The sequence below is a fragment of the Giraffa tippelskirchi genome, chromosome 11 (genome assembly GCF_054371585.1).
Source record: "Giraffa tippelskirchi isolate mGirTip1 chromosome 11, T2T-mGirTip1v1.2.pri, whole genome shotgun sequence".
Lineage (NCBI taxonomy): Eukaryota > Metazoa > Chordata > Mammalia > Artiodactyla > Giraffidae > Giraffa > Giraffa tippelskirchi.
Window position 1 is genome coordinate 112,330,356 of NC_137285.1, and position 27,499 is coordinate 112,357,854.

General features: G+C 40.6%; 1 protein-coding gene across 12 annotated transcripts in view; it reads left to right on the plus strand.

Annotated features, from left to right (window-relative positions):
* The window catches only part of LOC145527318 (calcitonin receptor-stimulating peptide 2-like), a 141,003-nt gene that overhangs the window by 107,719 nt on the left and 5,785 nt on the right, over positions 1 to 27,499 (plus strand). The window contains exons 1-4 of one of the 12 annotated variants that reach the window (XM_081545066.1): positions 18,637 to 18,865; positions 19,047 to 19,215; positions 19,588 to 19,695; positions 19,897 to 19,978. The exons of 10 other annotated variants lie outside the window; for them this stretch is intronic. The gene's annotated coding sequence lies outside the window, so the exon portion shown is untranslated. Of the gene's footprint in view, positions 1 to 18,636; positions 18,866 to 19,046; positions 19,216 to 19,587; positions 19,696 to 19,896; positions 19,979 to 27,499 lie in introns of those variants that run through there. One more of the 12 variants, XM_081545058.1, reaches the window with a different exon arrangement.

Genomic DNA, 27,499 nt, shown 5'->3' on the forward strand with positions numbered 1-27,499 from the left:
TGTCTAGAGCATGGTGAACACAGTGCGGAATGGCAGGAGCCCCACCATGGAAATGGGGTCTATAGATCTGAATCGAGTTTGCCCTTGAAGTGCCAATGAGATGGCATGAGAAGCCACAGAGTGGAGAAACATCTCTGCTGTTTCTTTTCTTCCCTCTATACTGCTTGCACAGCATCTTCATGAACCCTGATCTTCATGGCAATAATAGGAAATGAGTAGATTACGTGATAATACCCATTTGATAGGTAAGGAAACTAAGATTTTCACAAGACCATATGACTAGGAAATGAAAGAAGAGTGTGAATAAAAACATCAACTGACCTGGGAACTTAAGAAATAAAAGAGATTAAAAAGCCCTTTCTTTGTCACTAATGCAGGTAGGTGACCTTTCCCTCTTGGCCGGTTGCTACACCTGAGAACCTTGCTCTGGAGGGGTCCTTCCAGTTTTCTACTATGGATAAGATCTTTCCATTTCCTTTCACAGCCTCCTCCCCTGGGAAGCTTCCTAAACCTGATGTCCAGGACACAAACCAGACCAATTTAATCAAAATGTGGAGAAGAGGGTGGAACTTGTGAATCAGCCTTTTGTGAGAGTCCAATGAGCACCCGAAGTTGAGAAACAACATACTAGAAGTTCCTGGAGGGCAGGCATGAAGGAGGGCCACCAAGATCTGCATTACTCTGCCCTCCCACCCCCTCACTTCCACCTAGCCCCATCCACCTCCACCTCCCCACCCCCACCTCCACCTCCCCACCCCCACCTCCACCTCCCCACCCCCACCGCCATCACCCCACCCCCCACCACCATCACCCCACTCCTACCGCCATCACTCCCATATCCTCCATCACCTATTCCTCCTCCCTGTCCTAGGGCCACTGCTGAAGCTCCACTCAGGCCACACCCCTAAACTGCTTTCCACAATATTTATTGTTCCTTCTCTGTTGACAGCCATGATGGATTCTGCAGATTAAACAATCCCAGCCATATTGAGTTGTCCTGGGATTGGCCTGTCACGCAAAGGCAGCAGCTGCCTTTGCTCCTGGTTCTAACTGAATAATATACTCTAAATACCCTCCCTCTCCAGCAGGTGCCCAGGCTCCTTAGCCAAATGGAGATGAGCAAGGGCTGCCTCTAATGGGATGAAGGACCAGAAATGAGCTGTCCAAATGGAGTGGGTGTCCAAGGAGCTGCTGTATTAAGTGAAAAACACTGAAAACTTCAAGTCCTTCTTGTTAACTAGATACTCCAGGTGAGGACGTGCAGCAAAGAGCCCCACCGAAACCCAGGCTTCAGGTTCCAGGGTGGGATTTCCTATTAGGACGGGCCCCTGGGGAGGTGATGGGAGTTCCTCTCCCTGCTCCCTTTCTGCATCCTTCTCCTCTTCCCTCTTCTCCCACTCCTCCTCCACACACTCACCCTTGCTCTTCCCTAGTGTCTGAAAAGATTCCTTAGAGCCTTATTCCTCCTCAGTTTAAGAGGCAATTTCTGTTCCAAACCCTTGCTCTGGGCTCCGGTGTCCTCCACTAGTGCATGGGAGGAGCCACGATTAAGCTGTCTGATACCTCCTGGCAGGCTTCCTCCCTGGCAACCAGGGCTCTGAGGGGTCACAGATCAGGAAACATGTTCCTTGTCCATAATCTTTCCCATCAAGAGGAATGCTGCTCAGGGTTATCTTTTTTGTTGGTATGTTCAGTCACTTGAGTCATGTCTGACTCTTTGCGACCCTATGGACTATATCCCACCAGGTTCCTCTGTCCATGGGATTCTCCAGGCAAGAATACTGGAGTGGGTTGCCATACCCTTTTCCAGGGGGTCTTCCCCACCAAGAGATTGAACCCAGGTCTCTTACATCTCCTGCATTGGCAGGTGGGTTCTTTGCTCCTAACGCCACCTGGAAAGCCCTATCTTTTTTATTTATCCATTATTAATTCCTCATTCAATAAATAATTATGTTCAACACAAACAATGTGAATCCCATGTTTCTTCTGCAAGTTGCGTACGGTCCAGCAGCAGAGATAAATATGTGTACATGGCAGGACACTCACTGTAACTGCAGCTCAGAGAGACCGCACTGACAAGATCCCCGTGTCACTGTGCTCAGGTTCATGTTGCTTGGTCACTGAAGACCACATCAATTGCAAGAAGATTTCTGGGAGGAAAGACAATTGAATGGTGGCCATTCCCCTGGTTGATGTCCAAACACATTGTGTTCAGTGGGGCTGTCCCAGGTGAGGCCAGAAAGCAGAAGAAAGTACACTGGGCCCTAAGGACTTGGCCAACAGGAAGAAATGTTGCTTCTGAGAATGGTGTGCTGCTGTAAACAGGAAAATCCTAAATTAGCAGCATATGTGCACAGTGGAGAAAATGAACCCAAAGGTGGTGAGTATAACTCAGACCTGTTACAGGAGCATCTTAAGACTAAATCTCAGAGTAGAAATCTCTTGAGCCTGGGTGAGAAGGCATTTGGGGGGAGAATGGATATATGTATTTGTTTCGCTGATTCCTTTTGCTGTTCACATAAAACTCACAATATTGTTAATCGGCTGTGTATGTGTGTGTGTGTGTGTGTGTGTGTGTTGGTCACTTGGTTGTGTCCAACTCTTTGTGACCCCATGGATTGTAGCCCACCAGGTTCCTCTGTCCATGGAATTCTCCAAACAAGTGTACTGGAGTGGATTGCCATTCCCTTCTCCATGGGATCTTCCTGACCCAGGGATTGAACCTGGAGCTCCCGCATTGCAGGCCACCAGGGAAGCTCAAATTGGCTATACCCTAATACAAAATAAAAAATTTATAAAGAAAATCTCTTGCACTTGGGAACAAGACATCAGTGGCTCCCCAGTGCCTGGAACCATGAGTTATAATCAACGCGGCCCTATTTCCTAAAAGAAGGAGCGTGCAGTCCCTCTAGGAAACATTATTCCTGCCCAGTCTTCAGGTTGAGAAAAACAGCCATGGTGACTCACTTTTAAATCATGTTTCCTAATGAGAATGCATCAGAAACATTAATTATGTTGTCACAGAAACAGAGTGAGAACCGCAAATTAAAAGAGAAAGTCCACTTAGCAAGGCATCCAGAGCCCCTCACAATTAGTTTCAATCTACCTTTTAGCCTCGTCTGCAGCCTCTGGCCAGTTTTCTCCCTAATGTCCTTTCTGTAGAAGAGCTCTTCGGTTTGGGTGAAAGTGATTCCCCCTCCCCCGCTGGAAGGGTGGGTTTGCTAATTTTAAATTATCACAAACTCTTAAAGATTTTCCCATCAAGAAGTGGGGACTTGCTTTGACCAATATAGTGTGACAGAAGTTATGTTGCACAGGTCTCAAGTTTGGATGTCAAGGGTCCTTGAGCCTCTATTCTCATCTTCAGGAGGTGCTCTGTGCATGAGAACATGTCCAAGCTGGCTGGGTGGAGAGGACACACAGAAGAGAACCAAGGCAGCCCAGACAACCAGCAGGCGTAGGACCGACACCTTCCAGGACTGTCTGGCCCTGAGCTGACTTGGCAAGTCACCCTAAATGCATGAGTGAGCCTGGCCAACACCACATGGAAGAGAGTGCACCATCCCACCTGAGCCCTGCCCAAACTCCTGATCAACAGTCTCATGAACTAATAAACTATTGCGGTTTTTAGAGACACTAAATTTTGGAGTATTTTGTTATGTAACAAAGACTAATGGAAAGAGTAGGCTAAGCCAATCAGGGCCTGACAGAACACAAATGAGAACCTTGAGGCTTTGGCTGGGAATACGGTCAGAGTTGTTCCTCTCTTCTCTGCAGAGTATGTCGTGAGGTGAAGCTGAAACTGTGTGGCCATTTTACCACCATAATAGGAGCAGCCCAAGGATGAAACTCTTACGTGACAACTCCCCAGAAAACTGCAGAGGAATGGAGTCAGAGGCTTGATCAAAATCTCGGTCAAACTGCACTGGAACCTCACGTCTTCTCTAGACTTATTTATAATTATAGGAGCCATAAATTCTTTGGCTATTTAGGACATCTGACCTCAGCTTTGCTTATTTACAAATGAAAGTTGGGGAAGGACATCCCATTTAGACTTGTGTGATCCTATTCCCCAAGGGCCAGTAGTGGAGCCAGCTTCCATCACAGCACTTGCACTGGTCAAGGTTGGCACAAAATGTCCCAGAGAAAGGGAAAAGAATGTCGGATCCTTTTGTCCTCTTGTCCATTTGCTATAGAGATTGTCTTCAAAGAGCAAGTGAGGTTTCTGCCTTTAAACAATGAGTACACCAAAACACAACCCAGAAAGCACTGATCCAGTTGTCGCCAGGAGACCCCATCAGGCAGGATGAATGGGGGCTTCCAAGGTGGTGCTAGTGGTAAAGAACCTGCCTACTAATGCAGGAGACAAGAGACATTCGATCCCTGGGTCAGGAAGGTCCCCTGGAGGAGGGCATGGCAACCCACTCTAGTATTCTTGCCTGGAGAATCCCATGGACAGAGGAGCCTGGTGAGTTACAGTCCAGAGGGTCGCATAGAGTCAGACATGACTAAAGTGACTTTGCATGCTCACAGGATGAATAGAGAGGACAGTGGGGCTGAGGGTCATTTTCTCTATAACTACCCTCTGGTCTTGGAAAGGCACTTGGTCAGGGCATCAGATACACCTGGGTTTGAATCCCAGCTCTGCTGCTTACATTATAACCAAGTGTGTAGCTTAATCTCTCTATAAGTCTCTGATTCGCACTTGTAATGTGGGGACAATAATATCTACTTAACAGTATTTTGAGAGTATTAAAAAACATTAAGCATTTAAATTATCTAGCAGGGTACATAGGTAATCAATTTTCTTTCTTCATGCTTTAATAACTTGTTTAGAGAGAACAGAATCAGGGCAAAGGAGCCATAACAGCCTGAGTCATTGATCTTTACCAAAGAGAAGATCCTATTATCTTGGTTTATGAGACACAGCTTGCACCTACATCCCCCCCAGTCTTTGCTGCAAACATACTGACTAATTCGGTTTGGCTGTCCTTTTTCTGGACTTGGTTGCCTGCCATCTCTGTGTGATTCTGTCCTTAGGGTGTTAATTAATGATGTCACAGCCTTCTTTCAGATCAGTTCCTTTTAGGGTCCACATTTTGCTCCCTACAAATGCCTAATCTCAAACATTATATATGAGATTATGCATTTTAGCAAAAGGTCCTGGGAGAAGCTCTCTCTAGTTCCCATGAACCTAAACATCTTCCGTCATCCTTTCTCTCCTTGGAGAGGATCAAATGTGTTTAAGGGTGTGAAATTCTCCCCCAAAATTAAAATCACTATGCAGGTAGTTTTGCATGCACTGCTGTCTCTCTCTCTTTAGTCACTAAGTCGTGTCCAACTCTTGCAACCACATAGACTTTAGCCTGCCAGGCTCCTCTGTCCATGGGATTCTCCAGGCAAGAATACTGAAGTGGGTTGCCATTTCCTTCTGCAGGAGATCTTCCCAACCCAGGGATTGAACCCAGGTCTCCTGCACTGCAGGCAGATTTTTTACCAACTGAGCTACAAGGAGGGCCAATATTTCATGAACCTCAAATCCAGCAAGCCTCCCTGCATCCTTCACTCTGTGTGTGTGTGTGTGTGTGTGTGTGTGTGTGTGTGTGTACGTGTTTGTGTGCATGCTCAGTCATGTCTGACTCTTTGCCACCCCATGGACTATAGCCCACCAAGCTCCTCTGTCCATGGAATTTTCCAGGCAAGAATACTAGAGCTGGTTAACATTTCCTACTCCAGGGGATCTTCCTGACCCAGGGATCGAACTGTGTTTCTTGTACCTCCTGCAATGTCAGGAAGATTCTTTACCACTTGAGCCACCTGGGAAGCCCGCATTTGCTCACTGCAGGCTGCTAAATGGTCAAACCTTGTGTGATCTCTTGTTTTGAAATTTTATGTTTAAGAATTTAGATTTTTTTTAGATGAGATTCAAAAATAGTACAGAATTCCCATGTACTGTTCACCCAGCTTCACATGGTGTTAAGATCTTACATAACCATGGCCCACTTATCAAAACAAAAAATTAATATTGGTTCAGTGATATTTCTAAACTAGAGAATTTATTCAGATTTCACCAGTTTTTCCACTATTATCCTTCTTTTGTTGCAGGATACCAAGTTGCATTTAATTGTCATTCTCCTTAGTCCCCTTTCATTCTTCAATAGCCTCTCAGTCACTCCTTGTTTTTCATGACCTTGACACTTTTGATTAGCTCGTAAGATATTTCTTACACCTTCAACCAACTGAGGTTATCTGATATTTTCTTGTGGTTCATGTTCTTTGGAAGAATATCCCAGAAGAGAGTTGTGTTTCTCATTGCATCATATCCAGGGCATTCATGATATCAACATGTGTTACTGGTGATGATAACCTTGATTGCTTGGTTAGAGTAGCATCTGCCAGGTTTCTCTTCCTATTAAAGTTACTCTGGTTCTTTTTCCATATTTTTTTCTATTAGATGAAAGTTAGTAAGTTCAGCCCACATTTAATGGCCCCTTGAACACTTCTTTATTTTATAGCCCTACATGTTACTCCAAACTCATCTTAAATTTTACCTGCTCCAGCCTTAGAATCAGCCATTTCTCTATGGTTTTCTGCTCCATTTTATTAGAGAATGGTATTTAGCAACCAAGATCTAGGTCCTAGGTAATGCTGCACCTTTTGAAAAGTTTAAATGTCAAAGAACACAACATCACTTTGTGATTGATTTCCTCATCTCTTTACTCCTGATCTTTCCCTGAACAACATCCTACTCTGAATTTCCCCCACCACACCTTCATTTACTCATTCACTCACTCTTTTATTCAACAGCATTTATTGAGCTCCTACCATTTGTCAACTGCCCTTTTACTTGACACTAGGATTATGATCGTCACTTAGATAGCCAAGGTACACACTGTCTAAAGTGATATACCCCTGCTGACAAGTAGAAGATGGATAGGAATTAGCCATTAAAGAGAGAAAGGATGAGAAGTAAGGTAAAAGAAAGGAAAACAAAGACACTTACTCCACAGAGTATGTGCCCAGAGGGACATTTTTGAGAATCAGAATAGTTGCTATTTCAATTTTCTCATTTAATTAGATAATATCGTTTTTTACTTGAGAGTATCTCTAATCCCTGACAGTTGTACTCACCCTAGAAGAGAAGGCAGGAAATTTATACAATCTCCAAACACTCCTTATGCTATGTGAAAGAAACAAATGTTTCTCAACTAAAGAGGGTAACTTGTTACTAGTTTCATTAATGATTCTACTTTGAAACATATACTTCCCACTGCTCTCATTTCAGATTTCTGCATCCTGTTTTAAGAGATTTCTTTAAATTGCAAGTCAAGTTTTTTTTTTCTTTTTCTGTTTTTTTTTTCTTAACTGTTATCATTTGCAGCTACTCATTTGGTTCAATAAAGAATATTCTGACACTCGGCAATCAAAAAAAAAAAAAAGAAAGAAAGAAAGAAATGGGCAAACAAAACACCAAACCAATGAGAAAAACAATTCAACTGTAGGTCCTGGAGTAACTGTATGTAATTTAAATCAATAAATAGAGAGAGAGAGTAACCGCCAGTGGTGTTTACAATGTGTCCCCGGCTATGTGCTGGGGATAGAGAAGCAAACAAGAAAGACATAAAAGTGTGTGTCATCAAAGTGTGATGAGCATTACAGAAGTGAAGTGCATATAACTAGTTCTATGCCGTATAGCAGAAGTTTTCACTAACTTGAGAGTAGAAAAGATTTCTAGAGAATGTGGCACCAATGTTAAAGACAAATGGCAACTAGTAAAGGGAAGAAATCAAATGTGGGTTTTAGATGTGTTACATCCTGTGACCAACAAGAACTTATCTATTATCAGAATTTTGTGGTTAATTCCCTAATCCCCTTACTACTACTAATCCTTCTCCTGAACAGGCTCCTATCCTCTCTCCAATATCCCTTATTCAATCATTCATTCATTCAATTATTCAACAATTAATGAAAAGCATTCCAAATTTAAGAAAAGGGTATGGTGGACTTCCCTGGTGGTCCAGTGGTAAAGAATCCATCTGCCAATGCAGGGGACATGGGTTTGATCCCTGGTTCGGGAAGATCCCACATGCCACAAGGCAACTAAGCCTGTGTGCCGCAACTACTGAAGCCCATACGCCCTAGGGCCAGTGCTTCACAAGGGAAGCTGCCGCAATGAGAAGCCCACACATCACAACAAGAGAGTAGCCCCCACTCCCAGCAACTAGAGAAAGCCTGCGCACAGCAACGAAGACCGAGCGCAGTACAAAAAATGAATAAATCTGCGTGTGTGTGTGTTAGTCGCTCAGGCATGTCCAACTCTTTGCGACCCTGTGGACTGTAGCTCACCAGGCTCCTCTGTCCATGGGATTTCCCAGACAATAATAATGGAGTGGGTTGCCACTTGAATTATTAAAAAAAGAGAGAGGGCATGGTGAATGCTGAAGGAACTGAAGGAAAAGCATTATTTCAAAAGAGAAGGCAGTAGGAGAAAGAGAGGCAAGAAATGAGGCTGAGACTTGAGGACATACCAGCCTCAAAGCTTGTTGGTCAGTTGAGAGCTTTAGACACTATTCCCAAGGCAGTAGAGAGTCACAGAAGACTGCTCAGCCAATGAGTGACCAGCCCAGGTCACCGAGCTGCAGTGGGTAGATGGGTCAGAAGGGTATAACACCTTTGTTTCTATAAAGCTCAGTGTGGTTAGTTTCCTTCTCGTCTGATAGGACTGGGGTAAGGATTACACAGGGGAACAAATTCCTGGAATAATATTCAGTGCATAGAGGTCAATCAGGAAATACTGGTGCCTTGTTCAGGCAATAATTCAGATTCTTTTTCACCTAATCTCATTTTCTCTTTATTCTTCTGACCATATTTTGATGGAAAAAAATTACCATTTAAACTTTCTACTACAATTAAAATTGACCACTATGCTTGACAGAGTGAACAATGTGAATAAGGCCTAGACCCTTCCTTAACACAACCTGATTGATGTGAACTATACTGATGACACAAGCCAAAGCTCAAAGGTCAAAGACAGCATCCTTTACCTCTTGTCCTTAGCATCAGGCAAAATGTGTGGCACTGTGGACATGAATGCAATGGACATGACCAAATGATTGCAGGCTCTGGGAGTTCAGAGGACAAAGCAGAAAGACTATAGGAACTGAAAACTTGATCTCTAAGGATTTCCTACAAGCTCATTGGGAATGTGGCTTTCTTTCTTTATATTTTGTTGATTGATATTTGGGATTATTATTAATGAGATTTCTTTTTTGTTTTTATTTTTATGAAAATTTCTTCATTATGATTGTTTAGCACATTTTCAAATTAAAAGTTTCTTATCATGAAACATGATATGATAACATGAAAACATCAAATCTGTATTGAGATGCATGGTGATGCATAGTTTGACAATGCTAATTATCTATGGTTTTTCCATCTGAGTCATAGGAAATGTGAGGTTAATTTCATTCCCTATGCTGACTTTTCGCACCACCTACCTTCAACCTGGCCACCTAGTGCTTAATGGGGATATGACAAGGTTTAAAAAACCAAAAAAACATGTGGGGTGGGAAATATTTCAGCCAATACTGGAAAATACAATCTGCCACACTCAAAAGACACCTTCTTCAACTACAGATAGATAGTTCATAATAAAATGATACTTCTGACTTTTGAAACAGGGATATCTGTTTTGTTGTTTTTCCTTTGATCATATTATGAAAAAATTTTTTTTACTATCACCATCAGTTTGTATCCTTTCTAGTGATGTAATATTCTATCTACTCCCCATTATGGATAGAAGCTGTGTCATTTGTATGATCACTAATATTTATTTTAGAGATGAAAAAATTGTTTTCCTATTCACGTATCACTTAAAATAGCACTACTGATTATCAGCTGTTTCTATTATTATTCTACAGGAGATACTGTACATCACTTAATGATGAAATTTAGGTGTGGAAAGGTGAAACAAGCTTTCTAAGTCACGATTAAATTTAAACAAAAATGTAACTTTTTTTTTCCTAAAATTACATCAGTGTTGAAGCTGGAATTTAAACCTAGCTCTGCGTTCTAAGCCTAGATTCTTACTCTTAAATAAAATCTATCTAAAGCTTTGGGTCAAGAACTTCAGGCAAGCTTGTGTGCATGCTAAGTCGCTTCAGTTGTGTTTGAGTCTTTGTGACACCATGGACTATATGCTTCTCTGTCCATGGGATTCTCCAAGCAAGAATACTGGAGTGGGTTACCATGCCTTCCTCCAGGGGATCTTCCTGACACGGGGATCAAACTCACATCTCTCATGTCTACCTGCGTTGGCAGATGGATTCTTTACCACTAGTGCCACCTGGGAAGCATTCAGGCAAGCTTATCAGTAGGAAATCCTTAGTTAAGGCTCAATCTAAGTGAGCTGTGATACCCTTCCAGAAAACTCTATCCTAAGATCATTCAAGCCAGGAATATGGGTTACAGATTTGCATTTGAATATTACTAAATCTATTGTTTTGTCTGAGAGAATACTTGAACTAACTTAACAAAGCAAGATCTATAGATCCAATGTGGAGAGAACCAAAATATTGTGTTGTTTCTTCTCCACGCTTCTCCCAACTCAATTTCATTGTTCTATAAGAGAATACACTCTGGTGTGATTGTCAGTGGGGCCCCTGCCCAGCCCCACCCTCAAGCCTGCTGTGTCCACACGGAGGAGGTTCTAGTCCTGGTGCCCCCCTCCCACCACATGCCCTACACAACTGTCCCCCGGAAACAAGCAGCGGCTGTCCATCCACCTCACCTCCATGCACCCCCTCACCCCCCGTGGTGATCACTGTACAATTTTTTTTTTATTCACAAATTTCTGCTCCTCTCTCCTCCAGCCCTCACCTTGAGGTCAGTAACTTATTTGTCTGGCTTCTTGGAGGCACTTCTGTGTGTTTGTTCTCAGGTAGTCTTATGGGTGTCTTCCAAAAACAATTATTTTATATGATTTGTCATGGAATTTGTTCTAATAAATCATTGTTCTATCATGTGGCAACAACAGAATAAAAGGGGGGAATGCACTCTGATCCAATTACATATTATACTAAGACAAGGAATTAGTAGTTAAAGAGAAAGAGAAATTGTGCTCGTTCATAAAAGAAATCACAGAAGCTTCCTACAGGAGGCTGACCTTGACTAGTAGATGAAGGAAAATAAAGATATCTTGTGAAGACACTGACATTTCAGAGTTAGTTTCCCAAACTGGCTATGCATCAGAATCACCTGGGGAGTATAGAGACTATTCAGTGCTCACATCTGATTCCTGGAGATTCAGATTCATTAAACATAGAGTGGGACCTCTGAATAGAAGTACATGTCTTTATCAATACCCAGATGACACTAATACAATAATTCTTTAGACCTCTTGGAAATTTTAGCAATTTTAGGGCAAAATTTAGGAGTTTTTTTTTAAACTCAAATGTTTAGTATTTGAAAAATGTTTTGATGTCCCTTTTCTCATCAGATTTTTTCCCTTGGCTTTCTTTTTTTGTGGGTGGAATACCTACTAGGTGATGTCTGTTCTTTAGCAGAAGCCAAGATTCTGATACATTCTTTTGCAAGTATCATAACAAGTTATTGTAATAACCTTTTAGCTGAATCAGATGAAGTTCTATTTCCATGTTTTCATTAGAATTAAAAAATGGAATAAGACTCCTACAGCATATGCTTATGAGGTACTTGATACTTTAATATTTGTATTTCTTTTAAATGTCAACATGAATTGCCACTGAACAGGGCAAGAGATATTTGGTTGATATTTCCTTTTTAGTGCAGAAATCACTGCTTCCTAGATCAGCTTTCTTTCTTTCAATGTGTGCTAAAACTTTGAAAACTAGATGGATACTACAATGACTTACCAAAAGGATGATTTCTCCCAAAACAGATCTGTTACTCTTTGGCATTTTCCAGAACCTCCTAGAAATATCTAGAAGGCTTTTAGCTCATGTCTTCCCCAAATCTATAGTGCACTAAGCAAGGTTCCCGAAAATTGTGTTGAGAATTTCCATATTGGTCTTCTTACATTCTTCAAATTTACTAGAAATTCACTTATTCAAGAGGGTTTTGAACACATACTATACTCTAAGAACTAGATACAAGGGTGAACAAGGCAGATATCATTCTTGCTTTAATGGGGCTTACAGTCTGATATGAAACAGATAATTATATGGGTTATAATCATATCAAGCAGAAGGAGGAATTCACTTTCTCAATAAAGTCCCACTTATTCTACCTCATCTCAATAGGAACTGGTTCTCCATCTTCCTGGAGAGAGAGCAGATAAGATTTCTTAGTAGTATTTTGGCCAGTGAAACTTCCTGAGACAACAATCACAGATTGTTGTCACTCACAGACTCACAGACAACTCATCACAGATTGACCACAAGGCAAACTGGGAAAAGGAGAAATCAACGCTTCTCTATCCCATCTCTCTGCTCTGCCCTTGGGCTCCTCAGGGAGCTCATTCTTCACATTTTCGTTTTAACTGGAAGTTTGCTGTGATGGCACTTATTGGTGCTAAAGAGAAGTTGGGCCATTGATTGCTTAAGCTGTTTAACTACTGGTTGAAAACAACTGGCCCTGGGCTGATGGGTTCCCAATGGGCCTTTAAGATCCTCCGGGTATTTTATGCCAATGGGTGACTTTGATCTGGACATTTGAAAGCTGACTGATCAAAAAACATCAGCTCAAAAAACCAATTACTTATTTGCCAAAAATGAAACATGATTTCTACTCATGTCCTCAGAACCCTATTATCCAGGGACATATTCCTCCCAAGGTTGCAGCCTGGATCACCAAGCCCTTGCCACATCACAGACTTTGTCTTGTCTTCACTATGACTTCACTCTTAAAAGAAACTACAAACACACACTCATAAGGTATCCTTGGACTGAAGACTTTCCTTAAACCAGACAAAACTAAGAAGAAACCAAGAAAATAGCCTCCAGATAACCTGAAATAGGCATCACAACATTTCATTACTGCCATCCTGACCATTACTGAATTCTTGTTCAATGTCTGTAGGCTCTCCATTCACACCCAGATCTAATTTGTGTGGTTAATCTCTATTTTTCCCCTGAGCATGTTAGTTGAAGCTGTTGTTCTAAAAGACCATGAAATTGCTGCTCATTACTCATAAATGTTCACTTGGTATCTATGTACTCTGCACTTACCCACAAATCAGACAAGGATTATTTCTGTTCACCAGTACAGATTAATGCAGTAAGTGTCCAAAAAGAGGCTTTTTATAATTCTTAATAAATATATAACATGTATAAATATATAAAATGTACATTATATAAAGTAAATATATACAATAAATTTACATGTTTGCACTCAGTGTTTGCAGGTAGACCTGTTGGTCCCATACCATTCTACTAAGCATGGTTTTTGCTGTTTTGTTTTTCTTTTGTTGTGTATTTTACCGCACACCAAATGAAAATGGGAGTGGGCAGACTTGCAAAAGACAGTTACAGTGAAACCAGCAAGATGTGATAGTTAACAACCTGATGAACAGAAATGAAATAAAATACCTATAGTATTATATTAATTTTAAACCGCAAAAAGAAAGATAATGTGATATCAACTAGTTCAAGGCTATTGGCCTTATATGTCTTCTTCTTTGTTTTTCTTTGAACATTTATTTATTTAGCTGCACTGGGTCTTAGTTGTGACATGCAAGATCTTTAGTTGAGGAGTGTAGAATCTGTTCCCTGACCAGGGATCAAACTCAGGCCCCCTGCACTGAGAGCACAGAGTCTTAGCCAAGGGTCCCCCAGGGAAGTTCTGGTTCTGCACGTCTTATAGACACTGAGAATGGACAGTATTAGTGTCCAGTATGTTAAGTTATGTTCTTATGGTATCAATGAAATCAAGAAAGTATTAAAACTAAATTCATTATATTCTTTTAAGAATGAGGAGGAGCATTGTTTGCAGATGACATGATTCTCTACATAGAAAACCCTAAAGACACAACCAGAAAATTACTAGAGTTAATCAATGAATAAAGTTGCAGGATATAAAATTAACCACAGAAATCCCTTGCATTCCTATACACTAACAATGAGAAAACAGAAAGAGAAATTAAGGAAATAATTCCATTCACCATTGCAACAAAAAGAATAAAATACTTAGGAATAAATCTACTTAAAGAAACAAAAGACCTATATATAGAAAACTATAAAACAGTGATGAAATAAATCAAAGAGGACACAAATAGATGGAGAAATATACCATGTTCATGGATTGGAAGAATCAATATAGTGAAAATGAGTATACTACCCAAAACAATCTATAGATTCAATGCAATCCCTATCAAGCTACCAATGACATTTTTCAGAGAACTAAAACAAATAATTTCACAGTTTGTATAGAAATACCAAAAACCTTGAGTAGCCAAAGCAATCTTAAGAAGAATGGAACTGGAAGAATCGACCTACCTGACTTCAGACTATACAACAAAGCTACAGTCATCAAGACAGTATGGTGCTGGCACAAAGACAGACATATAGATCAATGGAACAAAATAGAAAGACTAGAGATAAATCCACACACCTATGGACATCTTATCTTTGACAAAGGAGGCAAAAATATACAATGGAGAAAAGACAATCTCTTTAACAAGTGGTGCTGGGAAAAGAATGAGACTAGAACACTTTCTAACACCATACACAAAAATAAACTCAAAATGGATTAAAGATCTAACTGTAAGACCAGAAACTATAAAACTCCTAGAGGAAAACATAGGCAAAACACTCTCTGACATAAATCACAGCAAGATCCTCTATGGCCCACCTCCCAGAGTAATGGAAATAAAGGCAAAAATAAACAAATGGGACCTAATTAAACTCAAAAGCTTTTGCACAACGAAGGAAGCTATAAGTAAGGTGAAAAGACAGCCTTCAGAATGGGAGAAAATAGTAGCAAATGAAGCAACTGACAAAGAATCTCAAAAATATACAAGCAGATTGTGCAGCTCAATTCCAGAAAAATAAACGATCCAATCAAAAAATAGGCCAAAGAACTAAACAGACATTTCTCCAAAGGAGACATACAGATGGCTAACAAACACATGAAAAGATGCTCAACATCACTCATTATCAGAGAAATGCAAATTAAAACCACAATGAGGTACCATCTCATGCTGGTCAGAATGGCTACTATCAAGAAGTCTACAAACAACAAATGCTGGAGAGGGTGTGGAGAAAAGGGAACCCTCTTATACTGTTGGTGGAAATGCAAAGTAGTACAGCCACTATGGAGAACAGTGTGGAGATTCCTCAAAAAACTGGAAATAGAACTGCCATACGACCCAGCAATCCCACTGCTGGGCATACACACCAAGGAAACCAGAATTGAAAGAGACACATGTACCCCAATATTCATCGCAGCACTGTTTACAATAGCCAGGACATGGAAGCAACCTAGATGTCCATCAGCAGATGAATGGATAAGAAAGCTGTGGTACATATACACAATGGAATATTACTCAGCTATTAAAAAGAATGCATTTGAATCAGTTCTAACGATGTGGATGAAACTGAAGCCTATTATACAGACTGAAGTAAGTCAGAAAGAAAAACAGCAATACAGTATATTAATGCATATATATGAAATTTAGAAAGATGGTAACAATGACTCTATATGTGAGACAGCAAAAGAGACACAGATGTAAAGAACAGAGTTTTGGACTCTGTGGGAAAAGGCGAGGGTGGGATGATTTGAGAGAATAGCATTGAAACATGTATATTATCATATGTGAAATAGATCACCAGTCCAGGTTTGATGCATGAGACAGGGTGCTCAGGGCTGGCACACTGGAATGACCCTGAGGGATGAGATGGGGAGGGAAGTGGGGGGGGGGGTTCACGATGGGGGACACATGTACACCCATGGCTGATTCATGTCAATGTATGGCAAAAACCACTACAATATTGTAAAGTAATTAGCTTCCAATTAAAATAATTCAATTAATTAAAAAAATAAAATTAAAAAGAATGAAGAGGAGAATGCAATATATTTTTTCTAATTTTCCATAAAAGTTGATGTAATTTGAAACTTGATGGGGTACATGCTTTTGTGCTAAGTCTCTTCAGTCAGGTCCAGTTCTGTGCAACTCTATAGACTATAGCCCACCAGGCTCCTCTGTCCATGGGATTCTCTAAGGAAGAATACTGGAGTGGGTTCCCATGCCCTCCTCCAGGGGACCTTCCCACCCCAGGGATTGAACCCATGTCTCTTATAAGTCTCCTGCATTGGCAGGTAGGTTCTTTTCTGCTAGCAACTCCTGGGAAGCCCACTTGATGGGGTAGAAATAAGCTTTTGTTTTAATAACAATAATAGCTCTGACTCAAGTGCCTACTCCATGCCAGGCAGTGTGCCAGGTGTTTAATATAAATTATCATTAACCTGCTGGGCAGTGACACTGCAACATGACTAGGCAGGTATCCGAGAGGTTAGGAAAGGCAGATTTATTCTTTTGGGCCTTGACTATTAGTTTTATTTTGAGAACTAAAAACAGAGATTGCCTCTTTCTTAAGAAAGCAGAGGAGTGTAGTGATTTCATTTAATTTACTCTATTACCCTGATTCAATTTGGCACTTGAAGGGATAAGCCTTGTTTATAATAATAATAGCCACCATGCTTAAGTATCTGCTTCTTGCCAAGTTGGGGCTTCCCAGGTGACTCAGATGGTAAAGTGTCTGCCCGCAGTGTGGGAGACCTGGGTTCGATCCCTGAATCAGGAAGACCCCTTGGAGAAGGAAATGGCAACCCACTCCAGTACACTTGCCTGGAAAGTTCCATGGGCGGAGGAGCCTGGTAGGCTATAATTCATGGGGTTGCAAAGAGTCAGACACGACTGAATAACTTCACTTTCTTTCTTTATTACTTGCCAAGTAATATGTCTGATCTTCAATATAAATACCTTTATTACTCCCAGGTAGTTATTATTATCCCCATTTTACATGCTAAGAAACTGACTGAGGGAGATAACTGTATGCTGGAGGACAAAAAGTGAGTGGTGGAGACAACTTAAATCTGGTTGGCTAAGACACCAACTATTGTCTTCATGACCCAGATAACCACAATGGTGTCATCACTCACCTAGAGCCAGACATCCTGGAATGCGAAGTCAAGTGCACCTTAGAAAGCATCACTGTGAACAAAGCTAATGGAGGTGATGGAATTCCAGCTGAGCTATTTCAAATCCTAAAAGATGATGCTGTGAAAGTGCTGCACTCAATATGCCAGCAAATTTGGAAAACTCACCAGTGGCTATAGGATTGGAAAAGGTCAGTTTTCATTCCAATCCCAAAGAAAAGTAATGCCAAAGAATGCTCAAACTACCACACAGTTGCACTCATCTCACACATTAGCAAAGTAATGCTCAAAGTTCTCCAAGCCAGGCATCAGCAATACACGAACCATGAACTTCCAGATGTTCAAGCTGGTTTTAGAAAAGGCAGAGGAACTAGAGATCAAATTGCCAACATCCATTGCATCATTGAGAAAGCAAGAGAGATCCAGAAAAACATCTACTTCTGCTTTATTGACTACACCAAAGCCTTTGACTGTGGATCACAATGAACTATGGAAAATTCTTCCAGAGATGGGAATACCAGACCACCTTACCTGCCTTCTGAGCAATCTGTATGCAGGTCAGGAAGCAACAGTTAGAACTGGACATGGAACAACAGATTGATTCCAAATTGGGAAAGTACATCAAGGCTGTATATTGTCACCCTGCTTATTTAACTTATATGCAGAGTACATCCTGTGAAATGCTGGGCTGAATGAAGCACAAGCTGGAATCAAGATTGTCAGGAGAAATATCAATAACCTCAGATATGCAGATGACACCACCCTTATGGCAGAAAGCAAAGAACTAAAGAGCTTCTTGATGAAGGTGAAAGAGGAAAGTGAAAATGTTGCCTTAAAACTCAACATTCAGAAAACTAAGATCATGGCATCCAGTCCCATCACTTCATGGCAAATAGATGGGGAAACAATGGAAACAGTGACAGACTTTATATTCTGGGGCTCCAAAATCACTGCAGATGGTGACTGCAGCCATGAAATTAAAAGATGCTTGCTTCTTGGAAGAAAAGCTATAACCAACCTAGACAGCATAGTAAACAGCAGAGACATTACTTTGCCAACAAATGTCAGTCTAGTCAAAGCTGTGGTTTTTCCAGTAGCCATGTATGGATGTGAGAGTTGGACTATAAAGAAAGCTGAGCACCAAAGAATTTTTTCTTTTGAACTGTGGTGTTGGAGAAGACTCTTGAGAGTCCCTTGGCCTGCAAGGAGATCCAACCAGTTAATCCTAAAGGAAATCAGTCCTGAATGTTCATTGGAAGGACTGATGCTGAAGCTGAATCTCTAATACTTTGGACACCTGATGTGAAGAACTGACTCATTTGAAAAGATCCTGATGCTGAGAAAGATTGAAGACAGGGAGAGAAGGGGATGACAGAGAATGAGATAGTTGGGTGGCATCACTGACTTGATGGACATGTGTTTGAGTAAGCTCCGGGAGTTGGTGATGGACAGGGAAGCCTGGAGTGCTGTAGTCCATGAGGTCACAAAGAGTTGGACGTGACTGAGTGACAGAACTGAACTGAAGACACCAAAGTCTTACTTTTCCCAATCCCAGGTAACTCTAGTTACAGAGTAAATCCCCTTATAGGCACCTCATGGTTCTCTGACAGTGTTCAAAAGGGAGTTATCAATGTTAGGACCTTTGTAGTACACTGGGAAGATTCCTATTTCTATTCCTCTTCTCCATGGAGCATTGTTCTCAGCCTGAGAGAGAAGAGATATTCTATATCTGGTAAGTCTGAGCTAAGGGAGAATTTTAATCATCTAAGAAGAACCCATCCAGAGTAACTACTTGACATGACCAGTTGAGTCTATCCATCTCTCAGAGTGACCATCCTGGTCCTCCTCAACCACATTCATTTCTTTCCCTGGAAGCTGAACTCACCCTAAAAACAACCTTTTGACTTCCAAAGGAATCTCTCCTGGTGCTTACAGCAAGAAGGAGCCTGCAGTGTTGGAAGGAGGCAGCCTGTGGCGGTTGGTAAAAGCAGCCTTCAGGGCAAGTCTGGACAGCGAAGCCTGGAGTGCTGCAGCCTATGGGGAAGCAAAGAGTCGGGCACAGCTGAGGAACTGAACAACAGGGTTAGAACTCCCCCAACCCCAGAAGTCCACACCCTAATCCTTGGAAATGCAAATATGTTACTTTACATGGCAAGTTCAGTTCAGTTCAGTTGCTCAGTCATGTCCAACTCTTTGTGATCCCGTGGGCTGCAGCACGCCAGGCCTCCCTGTCCCTTACCAATTCCCGGAGTTTACTCAAACTCATGTCCATTGAGTTGGTGGTGCCATCAATCATCTCATCCTCTGTCATCCCCTTCTCCTCCCGCCTTCAATCTTTCCCAGCATCAGGGTCTTTTCAAATAAGTCAGTTATTTGCATCAGGTGGCCAAAGTATTGGAGATTCAGCTTCAGCATCAGTCCTTCCAATGAATATTCAGGACTGATTTTCTTTAGGATGGACTGGTTGGATCTCCTTGCAGTTCTTTACATGGCAAAAGAGACTTTGAAGATGTGATTAAACTAAGGATTTTGAGATGGGGAGGTTATCCTGGATTTATGCAGGTGAGTCCAATAAAATCACAAGACTCCTTCCAAGTAGAAGAGGGAAGCAGAAGAGGAGGCTGGGGTGAGGCAAAAGGAGGGCTCAACTTGCCAATACGGAAAATGGAGGAAGGTTCTGAAAATGGAAGAAGGGGGCCTTGAGCCAAGGAACGTGCTGGCCACTAGAAACAGGAAATGGAAAGGAAATTAATTCTTCTCTAGAACCTCCAGAAGGGACCCAAGTCTGCCAAGAATTTTGCACATTGAGCACCATGTTGGACCTGAGACTTCTAACCACGGACGTGTAAGTTAATAAACTTGTATTGAGTTTTGCCACTAAAGTAGTGATAATTTGCTATAGCAGCAATATGGAATGAGTACTAATTCCCTGAGCTTCCCAGGTGGCTCAGTGGTAAAGAACCCACCTGCCAATGCAGGAGACGTAAAAGACATTCAATCCCTGAATCAGGAAGATCCCCTGGAGGAAAGCATGGCAACCCACTCCAGTATTCTTGCCTTGAGAATCTCGTAGACAGAGGAGCCTGCGGGGGATTACAGTCCATAGGGTCGCAAAGAGTCGGACACTACTGAAGCGATTTAGCATGCACACACTAATTCCCTATCTTTTATTGTTCTTTAATTATTTCATTTGTGTGAGTCTTACTTCCCTAGGAGACCATAATCGTTCTTAGGAGATTGGTCTTATTCTTATTCATTTCGTCTTTCTTTTTCAGGCTCAATTAGATATAAGCTTTAGGCTCTAGGTGAACTCACCAAGCAGTCACGTTACAAAACTTCTGCTGACAACTTGCAGAAAGCATGGCATCCAGGCAAGCATTAGGAGTTGTAGACCCATTTTTATTAAGAAGAGAAAGATCTGGTGCTGCCAATCCAGGTGGCAAGCTCTCTGTCAGAGGGCACTGTTACATATTTTACTATCAACAATACAAGTGCTAAATATCACTCTGCCTCTTCCTCCTATTTTGAAAATTCCCCCTCTTCATATTTAGCAACATTTTACAGACATATATCATACCTAAGCATATAGACATAACATATATAACTATGCATTATTGAATATACCACTGCTATTTTTATTTTGAACAAATTGCTATCTGTTGGATTAATTAAGTATAGGAAAAATAAATTGATCTGATACTTGATACCTATTCATGTTGTTTTATCACCTTTTTAATTTTTGGATGGCTGGACATGATGTACCAGGTCAAAGGAAATGCCAGACCACATAGACCATTATGTGGTAGTGAGGTGTGGGGGCATGGAAAGATTTTCATAGCCCTATAATTAGGTCTCAGCCATTTAGTGAGACTATTCCTCCAGACTGTGAGCTTCAAGGGATGTTTTTCAATTTTTATACTTCCCCACACAGGTGAGAGAGGTGGCTAGAGGGTCCTGGAGTTGGTGGTTTCCTTACTCCCACCTGAAAGCTTAGGAATGAAGTTAATTGGGAATTTCCCTTCCCCCAGGTCACTTAGACTCTGATAATACCTCAGCAAAGTTAGGCTCTGGTTAACTTAATAAGGGCAGACCTTATTAAGTAAAAACAGAATGCTCTGGTTCATTTCAAAAGGGTTCCTTTTCTCCTTCCCAGGTTGAAACCACAAAGGAATTTTTCTCCCATATTTACTGTGAGAACTTAGTTGAGCTACTGGGGTTAAATTGCAGACAGTGGCAGCTTAAGAAGGTGGGTTTTTAAGTTTCAGAAGTTGCCCACACTGAGCCTCCTGCAATTTGTCAGTTACAGTTCAGGTTTTCCTACTCTATCTGGGGCTGGTTTCAGGTGAGTTTGGCCTTGTGAGTGTCTGCTCTGGGAAACCATTACTCCCTGTATTCACCTATCTGTCTCCTCAGTCTTGAGGGCAGAAATTTGCCCATTCAGTCCTTATCTCTCATAAGGCCCCTTGAAAAGTTGTTGATTTTTTATTCTATTTAACTTTTTATTTGTTATTGTGATTTATAAATTCCTTGTAAGTGGAACCCTGTACAAGCAATGTTCAATTAAAATTCTATGGTTAATTTGACAGTTCCGAGTTTCCCCCAGACTGAAGAGAATGAATTTGTGTTGTTGTTGCTACTACTCTGAAGTTGTTATTGTTGGGGTTTTGCTGTTCTTGCTGGTGGTGATGCTATATCATATACAAATTATATAGAATGAAAGGAATAACCTAGAGGAGAACTTCAGGAGAACATTCTTTGACATGAATTGTAGCAATATTTTCTTAGATCTGTGTCCCAAGGCAAAAGAAATGAAAGCAAAAATAAACAAATAGGACCTAATCAAATTTAAAAGCTCTTGCACATCAAACGAGACCATCAACAAAACGAAAAGACAGCCTATGGAGAGGTAAAAATATTTACAACAATGTAACTGACAGAGTGTCAATATCAAAGATATACAAATAACACATACGGCTCAATATCAAAAAAGCAAATGGCCCAATCAAAAAATGGGTGGAGGATCTGAATACATTTTTCCATACAGATGGCCAAGAGGCATAAGAAAGGATATGTGATAGGAATCACTTCACACTAGTCAGAATGCCTATTATCAAAGTCTACAAATAATAATTGGTGGAAAGGGTGTGGAGAACAGGGAACCCTCCTACACTGTTGATGAGAATATAAAATGGTGCAACCAGTATGGAGAGAAGTATGTAGGTTTCTTAAAAAATTAAAATAGAGATAACCACATGATCCAGAGATACCATATGCACTCCTGGACATAATCTGGAGAAAACTATAATTCAGAAACATACATGCACCCCAATGTTCAATATCAGTACTGTTTACAATAGCTAAGTCATGAAAACAACCTAAATATTCCTCAGCAGATGAATGGATAAAGATGTGGTACATATATGCAGTGGAATATCACTGACCCATAAAAAAGAATGAATTAATGCCATTTGCAGCAACATGGATGGACCTAGAAATCATCACACTAAGTGAAGTAAGTCAGAAAGAAAAAGACAAATACCATATGATATCACTTATATGTGGAATCTAAAATATGACACAAATGAACTTATCTATGAAACAGAAACAGACTCACAAACATAGAGAAAAGATTTGTGGTTGTCAAGGGGGAGGGATGGATTGGGAGTTTGGGATTAGCAGATACTATTATATATAGAATGAATAAACAACAAGGTTCTACTGTATAATACAGGAAACTATATTCAATGTCCAGTGGTTAAAAAAATGGAAAAGAATATGACAAAGAATGTATATATGTGTATACTGAAGAACCGTGCCGTACAGTAGAAATTAACACAGCATTGTAAATCAGCTATACATGGGTAAAATAAGTTTCTTAAAAAAATGTGTATATAGTGGAAATTTACTCAGCTATAAAAAGAATGAAATAATACTATTTGCAGCGACATGGATGGACCTGTGGATTATCATTTTAAATGAACTAAGTCAGACATAGATAAAGACAAATATCATATGAAATCACTTACATGTGAGATCTAAAAAAAGATATAAATAAAGTTATTTACAAAACTGAAATAGATTCACAGACATAGAAAACAAACATGTTTACTAAAGGGGGAAGGAGAGTAAGGGTAAGTTGTGCATTGGGAATTACATATACACACTATTATATATAAAGCAGATAAGCAATGACTTACTGTATGGCACAGGGAACTATATTCAATATCTTATAATAACCTATAATGAAAAGAATCTGAAAGAATATATATATAACTAAATCACTTTGCTGTACACCTGAAACTAATAAAACTTTGTAAATCAACTACACTTCAATAGAAAAAAAAAGAAAAGCCATCAGAAACAAGAAGAAAAATTTTAAAAGACACGTGCATCCCAATGTTCATAGCAGCACTATTTACAGCAGCCAAGACATGAAAACAACCAAAGTGCCCATCAGATGACTGACTTAAGAAGATGTGGCACATATGTACAATGGATTATTACTCAGCAATGAAAGAGAATGAAATTCTGCCATTGTCAGCAACATGGATGACTGTAGAGAATATTATGCATAGTGAAAAGAGTCAGAGAAAGACAAATATCACATGATATCACTTATATGTGAAATCTAAAATATAATACAAATGAATCTGTATACAAAACAGAAGCAAACGCACATAGAAAACAAGTTTATGGTTACCGAAAGGGAGAGGGAGTTAGGGAAAGACAAATTAGGAGTAACAGATAAAAACTATATAAAATAGAAAAGAAACAGGATTTTCTGTATAGCACAAGGAATTATACCCTGTAATTGTATCCTGTAATAACATATAATGGAATATAATCAGGAAAAAAAAAAACTGAATCACTATGCTGTATGCCTGAAACTAATACAGTATTGTAAATCAACTATACTTCAATTTAAAGAATAAAAGGCATAAGTCTTTAGGAGTCACCTTTTTATTTTTTTATTCTTATTTTTGTAAATATTCATTTATTTGGCTGTGTCAGATCTTGGTTGCATCATACAGAATCTTTTCTTAAAGTGAATGGACTCCCTAGTTGCAGCACTCGGGCATAGTTGCTCCACAGCATGTGGGATCTTAGTTCCCTTCATCAGGGATCGAACCTGCCTCCTCTGCATTACAAGGCAGATTTTTAAACTCTGGAACCACCCAGGAAGTCCCTAGGTGTAACCTTTTTAATTTGAAGATAATGAGAGGCATCTTTTTCTGTACTCCACCTACCAAGGACAGCAAATCAGGACCTCAGACCTTCCAGGAGGGCTTAGAGTTCAAACAGAGAGATCCAGAAACATGTTGGGCAGATAGGAGGGTAGAGATGCTGCATAACTGGGTGTTATTACAGCATGCTTATTCTTGAAAGTGAGTGCAGGCTTCATGGATATGGGTCATAATCATCCAGGTATATGCATGTTCGGGGTGCAACTGAGAGTGAATGCCACATGGATCTCCCTGTGTGCCAGTGTAATTTTGCCAGTGCCTGTGGTTTAGGAGTAGGCACATGTTTGGAGACAATATTGAGTTCAAGTGTGTGGAAAAGTATGACTCGAAACATGAGGATTAGGTTCTGCAGTAAGTCTTCAACACAATCAAGACTGCAGCCAGCAAAAAAATGTTCCTTTTGGTATATTCCATCATGTAAAAAAAAATAAAGTTCACAAATTTGTGAAAGTGAAACAACGCTTTGATATGAAAGAAGATATCACAAGAGAAGCTAGTAAATATTTATAGATGAATGAAAATGAAAAATACAACATACTGAAAGTTATATGATGCTATGAAAGCAATGCTAAAGAGGAAATTATAGCCTCAAATGCTTAATTAAAAAACAAGAAAGATCTCAAATCAACATTCTAGCTTAACAACCTAAGAAACTAAAAAACAAAGTACAAATTAAATGCAAAGACATCAGAAAAAAGGAAGTAATAAAGATTATAAGGGTAAGGGTTATTTGCTCAGTTGAGTCCAACTCTGTGACTCCATGGACTATAGAACGCCAGGCTCCTCTGGCCATGGGATTCTCCAAGCAAGAATACTAGAGTAGGTTGCCATTCCCTTCTCCAGGGAATCTTCCCAACCCAGGGTCTCCCACTTTGCAGGCAGATTCTTTATCAGAGCCACCAGAGAGCAGAGTAAATGAAATAGAAGGAGAGAAAACAGTGGAGAAAATCAAAGAATCCATAACTGGCTTTTCAAAAACATTAAACAAAATTGACAATGTTTTACGTAGTAGACTAATTAAAAAAGAGAAGACCCAATATTACTTAATCAGAAATGATAGGGGGACATTACTACCAATTCAGTACAAATTTAAAAAAATAAAATAGTATTGTGAAAAACCACATGCCAAAAAATTGGATAACCTAGGTGAAATGGACAAATTCCTAGAAACATAAAACCTATCAAAATTAAATCAAGAAGAAATAGAAAACCCAAGGGAATTCCCTAGCAGTCCAGTGGTTCAGATTCTGCAAAGCAAAGACTGCCTTTGCTTTGAAGGGCATGGGTGGGGAATTAAGATCCTGCAAGTCATGCCACGGGCTTCCCAGGTGGTGCTGAAAAGTTAAGTGAATGTGTTAGTCGCTCAGTCGTGTCTGATTGTGAGACCGCATGGACCACAGACTGCCAGGCTCCTCTGTCCATGGAATTTTCCAGGCAAGAATACTGGAATGAGTTGCCATTCCTTTCTCCAGGGGATCTTCATAACCCAGGGATCGAACCTGGGTCTCCAGCATGGCAGGCCAATTCTTTACGTCTGAGCCACAGGTGGCACTAACGGTAAAGAATCTGCCTGGCAATGCAGGAGACACAAGAAAGGCAGCTTCAATCCCTGGGTTGGGAAGATCCCCTGGAGTAAGAAATAACAGTTCAGTTCAGTCGCTCAGTCATGTCCGACTCTTTGTGACCCCATGGACTGCAGCACGCCAGCCTTCCCTGTCCATCACCAACTCCCGGAGCTTACTCAAACACACGTCCATCAAGTCAGTGATGCCACCCAACCATCTCATCCTCTGTCATCCCCTTCTCCTCCCACCTTCAATCTTTCCCAGCATCAGGGTCTTTTCAAATGGGTCAGTTCTTCACATCAGGTGTCCAAAGTATTGGAGTTTCAGCTTCAACATCAGTTCTTCCAATGAATATTCAGAACTGATTTCCTTTAGGATTAACTGGTTTGATCTCCTTGCAGTCCAAGGGACTCTTAAGAGTCTTCTCCAACATTACATCTCAAAAGCATCAGTTCTTCAGTGCTCAGCTTTCTTTATAGTCCAACTCTCACATCCATACATGGCTACTGGAAAAACCACAGCTTTGACTAGACGGACCTTTGTTGGCAAAGTAACGTCTCTGCTATTTAATATGCTGTCTAGGTTGGTCATAGCTTTTCTTCCAAGGAGCAAGTGTCTTTTAAATCTCATGACTGCAGTTACCATCTGCAGTGATTTTGGAGCCCCCAAATATAAAGTCTCTCACTGTTTCCACCGTTTCCCCATCTATCTGCCGTGAAGTGATGGGACCAGATGCCATGATCTTAGTTTTCTGAATGTTGAGCTTTAAGCCAACTTTTTCACTCTCCTCTTTCACTTTCATCAAGAGGCTCTTTAGTTCTTTGCTTTCTGTCATAAGGGTGGTGTCATCTGCGTATCTGAGGTTATTGATATTTCTCCTGACAATCTTGATTTCAGCTTGTGCTTCATCCAGCCCAGCATTTTGCATGATATATTCTGCATATAAGTTAAATAAGCAACAGTTAGAACTGGACATGGAACAACAGACTGGTTCCAAATTGGGAAAGGAGTACGTCAAGGCTGTATATTGTTACCTGCTTATTTAACTTATATGCAGGAAATAACAACCCACTCCAGGATACTTGCCTGAAGATTTCCACGGGCAGAGGAACTTGACAGGCTATATAGTCCATGAAACCACAGAGAGTCAGACACAACTGGGCAACTATGCACACACACATACACACACACAAGCCACACTACATGGAAAAACAAACAAGCAAAAAATAAAAAAAAAACAAAACAAGAAAAAAAATCCAAATATAGCTATAATTAGCACAGATTAAATCAGTAATCAAAAACCCCTCAGCAGTGAATTCCCTAGCAGTCCACTAGTTGGGATTCCACACTCTTACTGCCAAGATCCCAGTTTAATCCTTGGTCTGTTGTTCAGTCACCTCAGTCGTGTCCATCTCTTTGCAACCCCATGGACTGCAGCACACCAGACCTCCAAGTCCTTCACTATCACCCAGAGCTTGCTCAAACTCACGTCCATTGAATTGGTGATGCCATCCAACCATCTCATCCTCTACACCCTCTTCTCTTCCCGCCTTCAAT